A 16,142-nucleotide genomic window follows, 5' to 3' on the forward strand; every position below is an offset into this window, starting at 1 on the left:
ATTTGATAAAATTCAACATCCATTCATGATTTTTTAAATCTCAACAAATTAGCTATGGGGGAACATACCACAACATAATAAGGGCCATATATGACAAGCCCACAAATAACATCACACTCGACGATGAAAGGTTGAAAGCTTTTCTTGTAAGATCGAACAAGACAAAGGTGCCCACCCTCACCACTCCCATTCAACATAGCACTGGAAGTCCTAGTCAGAACAATCAGGCAAGAGAAAGAAATAAAAGGTATCAGAATTGGAAAGTAAGAAGTACAATTGTCTCTATTTGCAGATGACATTATCTTATATGTATCAATAGAAAATCCTAAAGACTCCACCAAAAAAATCCTGTTAGCTCTAATCAATGAATTCAGTAAAGCTGCAGGATACAAAATCAACATACAAAAATCAATAGTTTCTATACACTAACAAGAAATTATCTGAAAAAGAAAGTTTAAAAATCCCATTTACAATACCATCAAAAACAGTAAAATACTTAGGAATAAATTTAACTAAGAAGGTTAAGATCTCTATACTGAAAACTAATACAATGATGAAAGAAACTAAAGAATACACAAATGGGGGGACCTTGAAGATGGCAGAAGAGTAAGACGCGGAGATCACCTTCCTCCTCACAGATACACCAGAAATACATCTACACGTGGAACAACTCCTACAGAACACCTACTGAAGGCTGGCAGAAGACCTCAGACCTCGCAAAAGGCAAGAAACTCCCCACGTACCTGGGTAGGGCAAAAGAAAAAAAAAGAAAAAACAGAGACAAAAGAATAGGGGCGACACCCGCACCAGTGGGAGGGAGCTGTGAAGGAGGAAAAGATTCCACACACTAGGAAGCCCCTTCGCGGGCGGAGACTGCGGAAGGCGGAAGGGGGAGCTTCGAAGCCGCGGAGGAGTGCACAGCAACGGATGCGGAGGGCAAAGCGGGGAGATTCCCGTACAGAGGATCCGTGCCGACCGGCACTCACCAGCCCGAGAGGCTTGTCTGCTTATGCGCCGGGGCGGGCGGGGCTGGGAGCTGAGGCTCGGCTTCGGTCGGAGCGCAGGGAGAGGACTGGGGTTGGCGGCTTGAACATAGCCTGCAGGGGGTTAGTGCACCACGGCTAGCCGGGAGGGAGTCCGGGGAAAAGTCTGCACCTGCCGAAGAGGCAAGAGACTTTTTCTTCCCTCTTTGTTTCCTGGTGCGCGAGGAGAGGGGTTTACGAACGCTGCTTAAAGGAGCTCCAGAGACGGGCGTGAGCCGCTGCTAAAAGCGCGGACCCCAGAGACGGGCGCGAGCCGTGGCTAAAAGCGCGAACCCCAGAGACGGGCGCGAGCCGCGGCTAAAAGCACGGACCCCAGAGATGGGCGGGAGACGCTAAGGCTGCTGCTGCCGCCACCAAGGGGCCTGTGTGCGAGCACAGGTCACCCTCCACACCCCTCTTCCGCGGAGCCTGTGCAGCCCGCCACTGCCAGGTTCCCGGGATCCAGGGACAACTTCCCCAGGAGAACGCACGGCGGGCCTCAGGCTGGTGCAAAGTCACGCCGGCCTTTGCCACCTTGGGCCCGCCCCGCATGCAGTGCCCCTCCCGCTCCCCCGGCCTGAGTGTGCCAGAGCCCCCGAATCAGCGGCTCCTTTAACCCCGTCCTGTCTGAGCAAAAAACAGACGCCCTCCAGCGACCTACACGCAGAGGCAGGGCCAAATCCAAAGCTGAGCCCCTGTGAGCTGTGAGAACAAAGAGAAAGGGAAATCTCTCCCAGCAGCCTCAGAAGCAGCGGATTAAAGCTCCACAATCAACTTGATATACCCTGCATCTGTGGAATACCTGAATAGACAACCAATCATCCCAAATTAAGGAGGTGGACTTTAGGAGCAAGATCTATGATTTTTTCCCCTTTTCCTCTTTTTGTGAATGTGTATGTGTATGCTTCTTTGTGAGATCTTGTCTGTATAGTCTTGCTTCCACCATTTGTCCTAGGGTTCTATCCATCCATGGTTTTTTAAAAAAATTTTTTCTTAATAATTAATTTTAATAACGTTATACTTTACCTTCGTTCTTTCTTTCTTTCTTTCCTTCCTTCCTTCCCTCCTTTAGACAACGAATCATCCCAAATTGAGGAGGTGGTCTCTGACAGCAAAATTTATGATTTTTCCCCCTTTACCTCTTTTAGTGAGGGTGTATGTGTATGCTTCTGTGTAAGATTTTGTCTGTATAGCTTTGCTTCCAACATTTGTCCTAAGGTTCTATCCGTCCCTTTTTTTTTCTAAATATTTTTTAATTCAATAACTTTATTATACTTTATTTTATTCTTACTGTATCTTCTTTCTTTCTGTCTTTTTTTCCTTCTTTCCCTCCTTCCTTCCTTTCTCCCTCCTTTCTTTCCTTCTTGCCTTCTTTCCTTCTTTGCTTCTTTCTTTCTTTCTTTCTTCCTTCCTTCCCTCCTTTCCTTCTTTCTTTCCTCATACTTCTACTAATTCTCTCTACTTTTTCTCCCTTTTATTCTGAGCCGTGTGGATGAAAGGCTCTTGGTGCTCCAGCCAGGAGTCAGGGCTCTAACTCTGAGGAAGGAGAGCCAACTTCAGGACACTGGTCAACAAGAGACCTCCCAGCTCCACATAATATCAAACGGCGAAAATCTCCCAGAGACCTCCATCTTAACAGCAGCACCCAGCTTCACTCAACGACCAGCAAGCTACAGTTCTAGACACCCTATGCCAAACAACTAGCAAGACAGGAACACAACCCCACCCATTAGCAGAGAGGCTGCCTAAAATCATAATAAGGCCACAGACACCCAAAAACACACCACCAGACGTGAACCTGCCCACTAGAGAGACAAGATCCAGCCTCATCCACCAGAACACAGGCACTAGTCCCTTCCACCAGGAAGCCTACACAACCCACTGAACCAACCTTAGCCACTGGAGACAGACATCAAAAACAGTGGGAACTATGAACCTGCAGTGTGCAAAAAGGAGACCCCAAACACAGTAAGATAAGCAAAATGAGAAGATAGAAAAACACACAGCAGATAAAGGAGCAACATAAAAAAGCACCAGACCTAACAAATGAGGAGGAAATAGGCAGTCTACCTGAAAAAGAATTCAGAATAATGATAGTAAGGATGATCCAAAATCTTGGAAATAGAAAGGACAAAATGCAAGAAACAGTTAACAAGGACCTAGAAGAACTAAAGATGAAACAAGCAACGATGAAAAACACAATAAATGAAATTAAAAGTACTCTAGATGGGATCAATAGCAGAATAACTGAGGCAGAAGAACGGATAAGTGACCTGGAAGATAAAATAGTGGAAATAACTAATGCAGAGCAGAATAAAGAAAAAAGAATGAAAAGAACTGAGGACAGTCTCAGAGACCTCTGGGACAACATGAAACACACCAACATTCGAATTATAGGGGTTCCAGAAGAAGAGGAGAAAAAGAAAGGGACTGAGAAAATATTTGAAGAGATTATAGTTGAAAACTTCCCTAATATGGGAAAGGAAATAGTTAATCAAGTCCAGGAAGCACAGAGAGTCCCATACAGGATAAATACAAGGAGAAATACGCCAAGACACATATTAATCAAACTGTCAAAAATTAAATACAAAGAAAACATATTAAAAGCAGCAAGGGAAAAACAACAAATAACACACAAGGGAATCCCCATAAGGTTAACAGCTGATCTTTCAGCAGAAACCCTACAGGCCAGAAGGGAGTGACAGCACATGTTGAAAGTCATGAAGGAGAAAAACCTGCAGCCAAGATTACTCTACCCAGCAAGGATCTCATTCAGATTTTATGGAGAAATTAAAACCTTTACAGACAAGCAAAAGCTGAGAGAGTTCAGCACCACCAAACCAGCTTTACAACAAATGCTAAAGGAACTTCTCTAGGCAAGAAACACAAGAGAAGGAAAAGACCTATAATAACAAATGCAAAACAATTTAGAAAATGGGAATAGGAACATACATATCGATAATTACCTTAAATGTAAATGGACTAAATGCTCTCACCAAAAGACACAGATTGGCTGAATGGATACAAAAACAAGACCCTTATATATGCTGTCTACAAGAGACCCACTTCAGACCTAGAGACACATATAGACTGAAAGTAAGAGGATGGAAAAAGATATTCCATGAGATGGAAACCAAAAGAAAGCTGGAGTAGCAATTCTCATATCAGACAAAATAGACTTAAAAATAAGGACTATTAGAAGAGACAAAGAAGGACACTACATAATGATCAAGGGATCGATCCAAGAAGAAGATATAACAATTGTAAATATTTATGCACCCAACATAGGAGCACCTCAATACATAAGGCACATACTAACAGCCATAAAAGGGAAAATCAACAGTAACACATTCATAGTAGGGAACTTAAATACCCCACTTTCACCCATGGACAGATCATCCAAAATGAAAATAAATAAGGAAACACAAGCTTTAAGTGATACATTAAACAAGATGGACTTAATTGATATTTATAGGACACTCCATCCAAAAACAACAGAATACACATTTTTCTCAAGTGCTCATGGAACATTCTCCAGGATAGATCATATCTTGGGTCACAAATCAAGCCTTGGTAAATTTAAGAAAATTGAAATTGTATCAAGTATCTTTTCTGACCACAACGCCATGAGACTAGATATCAATTACAGGAAAAGATCTGTAAAAAATACAAACACATGGAGGCTAAACAATACACTACTTAATAATGAAGTGATCACTGAAGAAATCAAAGAGGAAATCAAAAAATACCTAGAAACAAATGACAATGGAGACACAACGACCCAAAAGCTATGGGATGCAGCAAAAGCAGTTATAAGGGGGAAGTTTATAGCAATTCAAGCCCACCTTAAGAAGCAGGAAACATCTCGAATAAACAACCTAACCTTGCACCTTAAGCAATTAGAGAAAGAAGAACAAAAAAACCCCCAAAGCTAGCAGAAGGAAAAAAATCATAAAATTCAGATCAGAAATAAATGCAAAAGAAATGAAGGAAACAATAGCAAAGATCAATAAAACTAAAAGCTGGTTCTCTGAGAAGATAAACAAAATAGATAAACCACTAGCCAGACTCATCAAGAAAAAAAGAGAGAAGACTCAAATCAATAGAATTAGAAATGAAAAAGGAGAGGTAACAACTGATACTGCAGAAATAAAAAAGATCATGAGAGATTACTACAAGCAACTCTATGCCAAAAAAATGGACAATCTGGAAGAAATGGACAAATTCTTAGAAATGCACAACCTGCCAAGACTGAAGGAGGAAGAAATAGAAAATATGAACAGACCAATCACAAGCACTGAAATTGAAACTGTGATTCAAAATCTTCCAACAAAGAAAAGCCCAGGACCAGATGGCTTCACAGGCGAATTCTATCAAACATTTAGAGAAGAGCTAACACCTATTCTTCTCAAACTCTTCCAAAATATAGCAGAGGGAGGAACACTCCCAAATTCCTTCTACGAGGCTACCATCACCTTGATACCAAAACCAGAAAAGGATGTCACAAAGAAAGAAAACTACAGGCCAATATCACTGATGAATATAGATGCAAAAATCCTCAACAAAATACTAGCAAACAGAATCCAACAGCACATTAAAAGGATCATACACCATGATCAAGTGGGGTTTATTCCTGGAATGCAAGGATTCTTCAATATACGCAAATCTATCAATGTGATACACCATATTAACAAAGTGAAGGGGAAAAAACCATATGATCATCTCAATAGATGCAGAGAAAGCTTTCGACAAAATTCAACACCCATTTATGATAAAAACCCTGCAGAAAGTACGCATAGAGGGAACTTTCCTCAACATAATAAAGGCCATATATGACAAGCCCACAGCAAACATCATCCTCAATGGTGAAAAACTGAAAGCATTTCCACTAAGATCAGGAATAAGACAAGGTTGCCCACTCTCACCACTCTTATTCAACATAGTTTTGGAAGTTTTAGCCACAGCAGTCAGAGAAGAAAAGGAAATAAAAGGAATCCAAATCGGAAAAGAAGAATTAAAGCTGTCACTGTTTGCAGATGACATGATACTATACACAGAGAATCCTAAAGATGCTACCAGAAAACTACTAGAGCTAATCAATGAATTTCATAAAGTAGCAGGATACAAAATTAATGCACAGAAATCTCTGGCATTCCTATATACTAATGATGAAAAATCTGAAAGTGAAATCAAGAAAACACTCCCATTTACCATTGCAACAAAAAAAAATAAAATATCTAGGAATAAACCTACCTAAGGAGACAAAAGACCTGTATGCAGAAAATTATAAGACACTGATGAAAGAAATTAAAGATGATACAAATAGATGGAGAGATATACCATGTTCTTGGATTGGAAGAATCAACATTGTGAAAATGACGCTACTACCCAAAGCAATCTATAGATTCAATGCAATCCCTATCAAACTACCACTGGCATTTTTCACAGAACTAGAACAAAAAGTTTCGCAATTTGTATGGAAACACAAAAGACCCTGAATAGCCAAAGCAATCTTGAGAACGAAAAAAGGAGCTGAAGGAATCAGGCTCCCTGACTTCAGACTATACTACAAAGCTACAGTAATCAAGACAGTATGGTACTGGCACAAAAACAGAAAGATAGATCAATGGAACAGGATAGAAAGCCCAGAGATAAACCCACGCACATACGGACACCTTATCTTTGATAAAGGTGGCAGGAATGTACAGTGGAGAAAGGACAGCCTCTTCAATAAGTGGTGCTGGGAAAACTGGACAGGTACATGTAAAAGTATGAGATTAGATCACTCCCTAACACCATACACAAAAATAAGCTCAAAATGGATTAAAGACCTAAATGTAAGTCCAGAAACTATCAAACTCTTAGAGGAAAACATAGGCAGAACACTCTATGACATAAATCACAGCAAGATCCTTTCTGACCCACCTCCTAGAGTAATGGAAATAAAAACAAAAATAAACAAATGGGACCTACTGAAACTTCAAAGCTTTTGCACAGCAAAGGAAACCATACACAAGACCAAAAGACAACCCTCAGAATGGGAGAAAATATTTGCAAATGAAGCAACTGACAAAGGATTAATCTCCAAAATTTACAAGCAGCTCATGCAGCTCAATAACAAAAAAACAAACAACCCAATCCAAAAATGGGCAGAAGACCTAAATAGACATTTCTCCAAAGAAGATATACAGACTGCCAACAAACACATGAAAGAATGCCCAACATCATTAATCATTAGAGAAATGCAAGTCAAAACTACAATGAGATATCATCTCACACCAGTCAGAATGGCCATCATCAAAAAATGTAGAAACAATAAATGCTGGAGAGGGTGTGGAGAAAAGGGAACACTCTTGCACTGCTGGTGGGAATGTGAATTGGTTCAGCCACTATGGAGAACAGTATGGAGGTTCCTTAAAAAACTACAAATAGAACTACCATATGACCCAGCAATCCCACTACTGGGCATATACCCTGAGAAAACCAAAATTCAAAAAGAGTCATGTACCAAAATGTTCATTGCAGCTCTATTTACAATAGCCCGGAGATGGAAACAACCTAAGTGCCCATCATCGGATGAATGGATAAAGAAGATGTGGCACATATATACAATGGAATATTACTCAACCATAAAAAGAAACGAAATTGAGCTATTTGTAATGAGGTGGATAGACCTAGAGTCTGTCATACAGAGTGAAGTAAGTCAGAAAGAAAAAGACAAATACCGTATGCTAACACATATATATGGAATTTAAGAAAAAAAATGTCATGAAGAACCTAGGGGTAAAGCAGGAATAAAGACGCAGACCTCCTAGAGAACGGACTTGAGGTTACGGGGAGGGGGAAGGGTGAGCTGTGACAGGGCGAGAGAGAGTCATGGGCATATACACACTAACAAACGTAGTAAGGTAGATAGCTAGTGGGAAGCAGCCGCATGGCACAGGGATATTGGCTCGGTGCTTTGTGACAGCCTGGAGGGGTGGGATAGGGAGCGTGGGAGGGAGGGAGACGCAAGAGGGAAGACATATGGGAACATATGTTTATGTATGACTGATTCACTTCGTTATAAAGCAGAAACTAACACACCATTGTAAAGCAATTATACCCCAATAAAGATGTTAAAAAAAAAAAAAAAAGCCGGAGCAAAGGGCACCGAGGGAAAAAAAAAACAAAAAACAAAAAAACATTTTCACAGATATAACTTTAGAAAACTACCATATGAAATGCATGGTTAAATCAAATTCATAACTTATTGTTCTTTATATATTATTCTCAATGAGGGAACCTGAGAGTGCCTATATTAGTTTGCTCAGGCTGACATAACAAAATACCACAAACTGAGTGGCTTAAGCGATAGTACAGGCATACCTCGTTTTACTGTGCCTCACTTTATTGTGTTTTTTACACACTGAAGGCTTGTGGCAACCGTGTGTCCAGCAAGTCTATTGGCATCATTTTTCCCACATTTGCTCACTTCATGTCTCTGTGTTACATTTTGGTAATTCTTGCAACATTTCAAAATTTTTCATCATTATTATATTTGTTATAGTAATCTGTGATCAGTGATCTTTGATGTTACTAATATACAACTCAATGAAAGCTCAGATGATGGTTAGCACTTTTTAGCAGTAAAGCATTTTTGAATTAAGGTATGTACATTATTTTTTAAGATAATTCTACTGCATACTTAATAGACTACAGTATAATATAAACATAATGTTTAAATGCACTGGGAAGCCAAAAAATTTATGTGACTCGCTTAGTTGTGATATTTGCTTTATTACGGTGGCTGGGACTGAACCCACCATATCTCCAAGGTATACCTGTAATTTATTGTCTCAGTTCTGGAGGCTGGAAGGCCAAGGTTGTCAGTGTTGATTCCTTCTGGGGCAGTGATGGAGAGTCTGTTCCACGCCTCTCTCCTAGCTTCTGGTGGTTTTCTGGCAAACACTGGCATGGCATTCCTTGGCATGTAGATCTCTGCCACCATCTTCACACAATGTTCTCCTCATGTACATGTCTGTGTTCCAATTTCCCCTTTTTTATGAGGACACTAGTCATATTGGATGACTGGCCCACCCTACCCCAGTATCTCAGCAACAACCCTATTTCTAAACAAACTTACATTCTGAGGTACTGGGCATTAAGATTTTAACATGTGAATGAGGTGGCAATTCAACCTAAAACAGTGCCTTACCTCTAGTCCAAATACAGTTGAAAAATCAGGAAAAAAAAAATGTATGAGCAAATTCAGTTTATTTAGGTCATGTGTTACTTTTTAGGTTTTGGACTTTGACATTTTAAAGGAAATGGACCATTAAAAGCAGAGACCTTTACAGGTGATAAAAATTTTATCAGTAAGTTTAATGGCATTACGGAAGAATTTATGCCTTTTTTTCTCTTTTCTTCCCTCCCTCCCTCCTTCTTTCTTCCCTGCCTTCTTTCCTTCCACAAAAATTTTAGAGTACCTAATGCATACCAGGTGTTATTCTAGGAACTGGGAATACAAAAGAAATAAAAGTCTTTGCCCTCACAGAGTTTCTACAATAATGGAGAAGATAATGAAATAAATACATAAAATTTTATGTTGGATAGTGATAAATGCAAAGGAGGAGGAAGGGGGTATGAAATGTTACAGCTGCATTTGGTGAAGGGTGACCAGATAAGGCATCGCTGAATAGGTAACTTTTGAGTAAACACCTGTATAAAGTGAGAGAACAAGCCACGTGGATATCTGGGGAAGAGCCTTCTAAGCAGAAATACAGCAAGTGCAAATGTCCTGAGGCAAAAGGAATTCCTTTTTCAAGGCATCACACTGACAAAGAGGTCAGTGTGACTGGAGCAAAAGAATCAGAAGGAGAGTAGGAAAAGATGAAATCAGAAAAGTAACAGGGAACAGAGCATGTAGGGCCTTGTGTGTAAAGATCTGCTTTTACTCTGAATGAGGCGGGAAAACACTGGTGAGTTTGGGGCAGAGAAGTGATATGACCTAACTTATGTTGTAAGAACAACTCAACACAGACTATCCCCTCAACAGCTTTATAATTCTGATGAAAAATATATCTGTTTTCTTGATGATTTACAACTTCTAGTCTGGCAAGTACCACTAGATCAAGTCCCTGCAAGCTTAAAACAGGTCGACTATATTCCCTGTGCTAGACTATAGAATCCTATAAAATCCTTAAAGTTGAGAACATTTCACCATATAGAATTCAAGAGATACACAATTGCCTTATTTTTTTCTCTTAACTCTGTTCTTTCATTGTTTTTTGTCTCGATTACAGGCAATATGATTTACCCAGACATAAAGATGTTTGTCTTCAACTCAACTCTCCCTCTTGCAACTGGCATGACACAGACTTGCCTGGGTATGTGCAAATGCAGTCATCAGATAATAATTTTTAGTCTACTTATAAATAAAATTGGAGGTAAGGAAATGACTTTTTGAGGAAATAAATAGATGGGCAAAGAAAGAGCAGATTATCAGATCCAGGAAATGCAATGAATGTTAAGAGAGAAGAGTGTAAAATAAGTTCAAGATGATTAACAAATTCTGCTGAACAACTGAACCCATAACTAGGAGACTGATTTACTTGGCCCCAAAATAGCTGTATTTCTTGTCTCAAAGCAATTTAGAATATCTAACAATATCTCTGCATCCAAATCTATTCCAATTTCTGACCACACCTCTACATACAAATCTAATCAAATTGCACCTGGTGCTCACTACCCCTTAGAAACATCTCTTACATACATCCTGCACAGCCCTTCTACAGGTTATTCTCTACCCTGTCACTGTCACCTGTTGTTTTCCTGAAATATAAGTCCGATCACTGCTTAAAATCAAATGACAATTCCCCTTAACCCACAGTAAAGGTCTCAAATATTTAGGAGACATAGTCCCAAGTTGGCCCTATCTTGGCTTTTCAAAATCATACCATATTCTCACATGCACTACATACTCCTGCTATTCCATTTTTTAAGAATCATGTCATTATAACTCCTACCAGATTTATATATATATACATATATATATATATATACGTATATATACATATGGTCTACTATGCTGTCAGCTCCTCATGGGCATAAACCATGCTCTATTCATTTTTTAATTCCAATCATGGGGTCTAGTACCCAGCAGGCATTCAAATATTTCATAAATAAAATATTAAGTGATAACCTAATAAGTGATATGGTCACTGATTTTGTTATCTTTTTATAATCACTAAATGATCTTTTCAGAATTATAGGCTTACCAATGGATATCAAAGCTATTAATTTAGAACACAATTCTAGAATTTACTCCAAGGTATTGTTAGTGACTAGGAATATTTTTACCATTTTTCTACTCCCCCATGTTACCACACAATTCAATCTATGAAAATGGTGTTATTCAAAATATGGAGATACCTGATGAGAACTGATTCATCCATGAAAGACCCAGGACTTTCAATCTTATAGTATTTAGATAATGTTCTGAAATGGTGCTGATGAGTGGAAGAAAAACCCACAGTAGTTTAAAAAGAGGGTAAAATTCTGGAGGAAAAGCCACTTACAAAAAGCTTCAGTCTTTCATCTACTAATTTTACAGAAAAACAGCCATGCTATACTGCCTATGTTGTCTTATGATTGTAGGTGCCTCATTCCACCTTTGTGAGAAAAAAGCAAATACCAGCTCCCAGAAAAAGAGTATTTACTCCCAAGAGAAATATATACCCAAGAGATATATACCCCCAAAAAATTAAAACATAGGTGCACACAAAAACTTGTATATGAATGATTTACATTATTTAAAAACAAGAAGAAATAATCAAATATTCATCAACTGATGGATAAATATGTGCATACACACACACACATACACACACAATGGGGTATTCATCATCAATAAAAAGGAATGAAGTACCAATGCATGCCACAACATGGACAAATCTTGAAAATATTTGCTGAGTGAAAGAAGCCAATTATAAATGCCACATTATTATATGACTCCATTTATATGAAAAGTCCAGAATACACAAATCTATACAGAAACAAAGTAGACTTGAGTTTTGGGGGGAAAGTGGGAGTGACTGCAAGGGGTACAGGGTTTCTTCTTGGGATGATGAAAATGTTCTAAAATTGACTATGGTGATTTCACACAACTCTGAAATAGTAAAAACCATTTAATTATACACTTGAAATGGGTGAATTGTATGTTTTATGAATTATGTATCAATAAAGCTATATAATTTTTTAAAAACTGTTAACTGGAACTTTTTCAAGAAAACTCAATCCAAGTAGGTATGCTTTCTCAACTCAAGTGAATTCCCCTTTGAGGGCTTACATCTCTGATACCTGCATTTGCACATAATATCTTCAGCACATTACTCAAGGTTAATGATGATGACCTTGAGTCATTAAACAGTGTTAACTTTAGTGATAGGTTTGAAAGCAGAAAAGTACATATAGTACATTTTAGTAAGTTTTCATCCAAAATGATAAAAAATTAAGTTCTGGTATTAAAAAGTTAACCATTAGTGGGAAAAATCTGGTTTTTCCTAAGGACATACTTGGAGTCTGAATAACTGAGGAGTTTCCTGAAAACCTATCAGTAATTAACACTGTAGAATATAAGAATTTATGTAGGTAGCAGGTTCTTGATTACTCGGCACATGCAAATGTTTGCCCAACAGCTATTCACTGAAAAAGCTGATAAAATACTGTCATATGCCAGAAGCTGGGTTGATTTTGGTATTTGACTCAGTCTCCCCTCCCCAGACCATTAATGCTGACAGACAGAATGCTTGTTTAAGTGGGCCCAACTCCAGACAATAACAGCACCTATCAACTATTTCAGATTAGTTTATCTCCAAGAACACCTATTAGCCATGCTGCAAGAAGGAACTGGAAAACACTTCTATTTATGTCTCATCTCTTTTTTTACTGCTGCATACGTCCTAATATCAACTTAAACTCACCAAACTAACACCTTAGTATTTGGCTAAAACCCAGTCAACCAAGGCAAAATCTGAAATACTATAAAATAATTTTAAAAACATTTTTAGTTTTGACTCCAAAAATTCATCCTGCTCCTGCTATGCCTCCCACTCTTTCACCATAAACTGTACACAAAGAAAGCCAATTATACTACCATAAGTTTCTCTTTCAGTATATTCTCCACATTAGCAGCAGGTTGGTTTGATGTTAAAACATAATTTACTCAGTATACAAAAAACCAATTGTATAACCATACGTTATCAATGAACAGTGCAAAAATGAAATTAAGAAAACAATATCATTTACAATAGCATCCAAAAGAATATTTAGGAATAAATGTAACAAAAAAGTGCAAGATTTATAATCTGAAACCACAAAACATTGTTTGAAGAACTAAATAAATGGTAAGACATCCTGTGTTGATAGGTTAAAAGACTTAATATTAAAATGTCAGTACTCCCCAAACTGCTTAGATTCAACACAATCCATCTCAAAATCTCAGCTGCCTTTTTTCCCCAGAAATTGACAAGATGATTTTTAAATTCATATGGAAGTACAAGGGACCCAGAAGAGCCAAAAGACACTTGAAAAGAACAAAGTTGGAAGATTCTCATTTCCTGTTTTCAAAACTTACTACAAAGCTATGGTAATCCAAATAGTGTGGTTTTGCCAATGAGGATAGATATATAGGGCAATGGAACATAGGGTAACAAGACATTTAAATGAGGGAAAACAATCTTTTCAACAAATATTTCTGCAACAACTGGGTATCTACATACAGAAGACTAAGGTTGGACTGCTTCATTACACCATACAAAAAAAGTCACTCAACATGGATCAAAGTCTAAAAGTAAGAGCTACAACTAATTTTTAAATTCTTGGAAGAAGCACAGACATAACTCTTTGTGATTGTGAGTTAAGCAATGGTTTCTTAGATATGACAACAAAAGTACAAGCAACAAAACAGAAAAATTGGACTCCTTAAAAATTAAAAGCTTTGGACTTCCCTGGTGGCGCAGTGGTTAACAATCTGCCTGCCAATGCAGGGGACACAGGCTTGATCCCTGATCTGGGAAGATGGCACATGCCATGGAACAACTAAGCCCATGCGCCACAACTACTGAGCCTGCACTCTAGAGCCCACGAGCCACAACTACTGCGCCTGCATGCCACAACTACTGAAGCCTGCTCACCTAGAGCCCATGCTCTGCAACAAAGAGAAGCCACTGCAATGCGAAGCCCGTGCACCACAACGAAGAATGGCCCCTACTCACCACAACTAGAGAAAGCCCGTGTGCAGCAATGAAGACCCAACGCAGCCAAAAATAAATGAATAAGTAAATAACTAAATAAAATTTTTAAAAATTAATAAAGAATAAAAACAAAAAAGTTATGACAATAAAGATACATGAGAGTCTGGTAATTTGCCATAAACAACACAATGGCATTGATTATAAATTTGAGTAATCTAACTTAGAAAACAATGACATGCCATTTCCCCTCTATTACAATAGCGTAATTATTGAAACTGCAAATATTAACATTGTATGACTTATTTAACAACTTAGAGGAATCTGATGACCTTAAAAACAATGAAGACCATGCAAATGAATACCTTCATTCATATGCTCAATAAATACTGTTGAGAAACTTGTAAGTGCCAGGCACTACTCTTAGTCTTAGATGTATAGCAGGTACAACTCAGACAAAAATCCCTACCCTCATGGAATGATAGGAGACAGACAATAAATAAATTAGGTAAAATATATCATCTATTATAAGCTAATAAGTGCTATGAAAAATAGTAAAACAAGAAAGGCAGATAGAATGCCAAGGTAGAGGGTATAATTTAAGAGAACCCTCAAAGGAGGCTACTCTGAGGTGACATTTAAGCAATGAGAGCCTTCCATGTGAGTATCTGGGAGAAGAACTTCCCAGGCAGAGGAAATATCAAAAGCAGAGACCTCAAGTGGAGAATATACCTGGTGTTATTGAGGAATAGAAAAAAGTCTATTGAATAGCTATAACACAGTGAGTGACAAGGCAATAGTAGATGAAACCAAAGATGTAATGGGGAGCTAGATCAGATAGGGTCTGGTTGGCCACAGAAGACTTTGACTTTAAATAAGTTAAGGAAACACTGTATGTATTGGATAGAAAAATTATATTGTCTGACATTTTCAAAGATTTCCCTGGTGGGAATGGACTTTAGGAGGGCAAGAGCAGAAGGAGGGAAACCATTTAAGAGGGTATTGTAATTATCCAGAAAAGACAAGAAGGTGCTTGGAGCCAGGTGGTGGAGGGGAGGTGACAGAGAGCAGACAGGTTCTGGATATTTTGTAGGTCACAGCCAATATGGATCTGCTGGCAGACTGATTTGAAGGTGTAAGAGAAAGAAGTCAGTAATGACTCCTAAAGTTTTTGACCTGAGCAACTGAAAGGATGAAGATCAAACTGTACTAACTAAGAAGGGTACAAGTGCAGGAAAGAATGTTTTGTTGGGGAATCAGGAATTAATTTTGGACTTGTTCAATACAGAAGACCAGATATCAATTAAGCACTTAATCAGATCTGGATTTCAGGGGAAGAGTCTAGGTTGAATATATGATTTTTGAGTCAGCAAACAAATTCAAACAGGATTTGAAGCCAGAAAATTGGATGAGATCATCCAAAGGGAATGATACAGAGGGAAAAAATACAGAGAAGAAGAACAAGAACTGATTCTTAGAATGGTCCAACAAGAGGTTGGAGAGATGAGGAGCGACCAGCAAAAGAGATAAAGAATATTCCATGTTCCAATTCCAGCCAGTGTGATTGGAAGTAAACCAGGAGAATGTGGTACTCTGAAAACTAAGTGAAGAAAGGGTTTTATGGAGAAAGGAGTGATCATCTCTGTCAAATGGGGCGGACTGAAAAATGACCACTGGTTTTAGTATCACAGAGTCACTGATGACCTTGAAAAGAGCATACCAAGTTTAAAGGTTAGTTTTCCCTTGATCTTATAACTCAGGATCCATATAGCAAGGAAGGTATCCACAGCTGAATAAAGAAAATTTCCAGGTAGGTAGAAGTAGAATAAAAGGACATCTGACTATCTTCTGGGCCAGTATTTACTAAACTGTATTCAGTGAAATCTTA

The 16,142-nt window shown here is 38.5% G+C and overlaps 1 long non-coding RNA gene across 1 annotated transcript in view; it reads right to left on the reverse strand.

Moving 5' to 3' along the window:
* LOC141278282 (uncharacterized) overlaps positions 1–16,142 on the reverse strand; it is a 247,517-nt gene that overhangs the window by 67,523 nt on the left and 163,852 nt on the right. The gene's annotated exons all lie outside the window — the stretch shown is intronic.

This window comes from Tursiops truncatus, chromosome 3 (genome assembly GCF_011762595.2).
Source record: "Tursiops truncatus isolate mTurTru1 chromosome 3, mTurTru1.mat.Y, whole genome shotgun sequence".
NCBI lineage: Eukaryota > Metazoa > Chordata > Mammalia > Artiodactyla > Delphinidae > Tursiops > Tursiops truncatus.